This window comes from Anneissia japonica, unplaced genomic scaffold (genome assembly GCF_011630105.1).
Source record: "Anneissia japonica isolate Jap-2015-1 unplaced genomic scaffold, ASM1163010v1 scaffold2139_len280258_cov182, whole genome shotgun sequence".
Lineage (NCBI taxonomy): Eukaryota > Metazoa > Echinodermata > Crinoidea > Comatulida > Comatulidae > Anneissia > Anneissia japonica.
Genome location: NW_022712526.1, coordinates 279,604 through 283,171, shown reverse-complemented (window position 1 = coordinate 283,171; position 3,568 = coordinate 279,604).

Genomic DNA, 3,568 nt, shown 5'->3' with positions numbered 1-3,568 from the left:
TATATATATATATATATATCGAATTATATCGCGAATTCAATCACGGTGACTTTGTCATCAGTGTTGTCCAGCATACACAAGATGGGCATCATTTCTTGAAACTCTGTTATGGTGCATGCAAGTGTGTCAAATACTTCCTTTGTTGCACATAACAAAATGTCATTGTCAGTTATCAGACTGATGTTAGATCTGTGGAGAAGAATCAGGAGTGGTTGAAAGCATGAAGAACATTGTAATGCAATTCTAAGAGTCAGCGATATATAACGTAGGTAAGGAATATTTTTTGGCAGTAGAGGTAAGCTAATGGAGAAGTGTAGACAATCATACCCAGAGCAGATGAATGTGGTGTACCGCAACATTGGAAGTAGTAGGTTTGTGTAATTTATTTGCCGAGTAGGTCATTTAAGTAGGTCTGTATTATTGTAGGTCTGAGTAGGTAATTTAGACCGAAAATATCCTTGGCAGATATTCTCTTTCCGAAACATATACTTCACATACCAAACCTTATAATTGGTTACTATTACTAAGAAAAATAATTTAGAGGATACAGGAATTACATTCCTTATAAACTTTTTAAATTTTTTCCTAATTCTTCTTTTACTCTTTTATAACTTGCATGATTTTATTTGTACATATTCTGGATGGTTCCGTCTCTAGAACGTCTCTTATTTAACAGGCCTAGGCCTACAGCTAGGCCTATACAATTACAAGGTTTTCTGACTGTCAATCTGTAATGACTACTATTACCGTTCTTACTAGGCCTCGTAGGCCTAACACTCCAGCCTTATGCCTTGTTTCATTCTTTACATTGGCATTTCTATTGATGTTTTCCATTACTTATCCAGCTCAACCTAGGCCTAGCCTATCTGTACTCTACCCAAATGAATGAATATGGCTCTGTGACTGTGTGTTGAACAATGGTGCGTTTTGCGTAAGTGAGATGCAATGTTTTATTCATCAATTACAATAAGCTAAAATTACCAAAAACTAACCTGAGTTCAAGAATTAGTCCATCCCTACGGTCTTGTTTTGAATATCATTCGTGCTGCATCTGCTTGATAATGTTCTCATAGGCTATAACATCACCTCCCACACCATCAAAGAGCACAAACAAAAAGCATACGTCTACTCGAAAAGTACTCAATTACGAAATGTCGATCAGCTTCCCCTTCTTACACTTATGAGGTCAACTTCACATTACGAGGATAAATGATCCCATTTAAAACTTTTAATATCAACAATTATATGGCTTTTGATATTCGGTTTTAAAAATGAAGAATTAAATGGCAAGGCTGATGCTATCATTGAGTGAATCAAAAACGTTGGTGCTCAAGCGCTAAAACTACTTTTAAAAAGTTTGGTTTTGGTCGTGGGAGTGAAAAAGGCCCCTCCTCAGATAAAGGACTTGGTAGCGATGTTTCGTGTAGAGACCCTGGTTAACAGAAAGCACAGGCATTCTGGAGTGGTACCAGTGGCAGCTCTGAAGGCCAGGCAGTTGGAAGTAATATTGTAGAGTTTATTTCTTTCAGTGTGGTCCATAGAAAGTTTGATGAGGTGTATGGGTGTACTTTTCAATTTATTTTAATACTTTGTTATGCAGTGACTGTAGTGTCAGGATTTTTTGTATGATGGCAAGGAAGCGTGTTTAGCTACAGCTGAGCAAAATTTAGTGTTGTACCTGGGCTTGATAAGTCAACGGCATTAAAAATTAAATTGACATTTGAATTGCTCATTTCAACCAATTAAAACATGAAATAAATTATTTTAGTTTATCAATATCAATATTACTTAAGTAAAGGTAAAGGTAGGAGAATAACCCATAACTTGCAGCGTCATTGTGCTGAATTGCGCCGTAAAGAGGCGCTTCTTGGTAGATACATGTTCACATCATTCCACAACGACAAGTAATTCTATTGTAGAAAATACACTTTGCCATGGTTTTTCTATGTCTTACTCCAGTGGACCCACACAACTCTGTTTACCATATTGCCTTTAGGCATATGTGTGCTTCTCTCAGGGCTAGAATCAGTTTATTTCTGATTGTTCAAATAATACAAATTCTGCTTTGTTATGCCATTAGCTGAAACAAAATTTCTCTTTTTAATACACTAATTTATTTTATCTTGTATAAATTGATTTATAAATCAATTTCACTTATATTCATATTTACACCTTTGTTGTTAAAGGTGTAAATATTGTAAATTTAACAGGAAGGCCATTCCAGTTTGAGGCATAATTGTTGGAAAAGTAAAATTGTAAATTGGTTTTGAATTTAGGTACAACAGTCAAGCTTAATTACTTAAATACAGTGTTTATGTAAATTTTCCTGTTAAATATGTTGATCGAGTTGAGAGAGTTGTTGATGTTCTTGAACCCATAGGAAAACACCCGAATCAAACCTTATTTTCGAATAGAATTTAAACAGTTTTTTATTGGATCCTTCTGCTTATACCATACTATATAGAGTCAATAAATGGAAACAAAATTTTAAAATTATATTAAGGTTCTTGTTATTATGTTTAAAAGGATATGTTTGAAACCACAGCAATAACTTGAAATTTTTAAGAGGGCTTAGCCCCCATTCCCCCACACTGGGGCTCTGTCCCAGGAGTCCCTCTAGAATTGATACATTGATTCCAACAAAAGAGCATTTGAGAACTGTAACAAATAGACCATCAACCACTCTGCAGACAACAGGTAAGCCAATGACTATCATAAGACATGTCACACAGAAGGCCTTCAGCCAGAAAAACTGCATTGAATTCAACAACAGAATACATATTCCAACAGCTAGGGATCCCATGACTTCTTAGAAGTCAAACTCTTTAGTCATTGCATTGACAAGAACATCTCAAAAAGTGCCAACATTAAGAGCTGGAGTGTTAAAAGCGATCCTTATAAAATAGACTAAACAACCCATGACAGATCATTTAAACAGACCACATGACAGACCACCTGACAAACATCAGACAACTTGTCAGCCTATTTAGAACTTGAAAAATTGAAATAAATATTATATAAAATTATTGTATATAATATGAACAACGAAACATTTTTTCTATTTCAATATTACACTTTATCTAATTTTAGTTCAGATTTCAAAAAACCCTGCTCCATATTTGTAATATTGCTGCTATCCTAATCACTACTAATTACTTACACAATATTCAACTGTACAAACTTTAGCATTAAATATTATTTTTTGTTTAACCTATTATTCAAAATAAACAAAATAAAGCTAAAAGATTTTGTTTACACAAAAAATTATTTGATTTATCATGAAATATGATAATTATTATTTACCATTATTTAGAACATTTTGTAATCTATTAATATACCTAATATCTAACTATATATTTCAGAAAGTAGAGAAAAAAATGTAAAATTAATACCACAATATATACCATAGCTTTTGTATGCAGTTTTAATAAAAGAATTTTATGTTAAAGCAGTTTAAAGTTATTGGAACCTCATACATACATACATTACATACATACATACCTGTCTCTTATACACATCTAGATGTGTATAAGAGACAGATTAATTGTGATGCACTCCTTTTTTTATA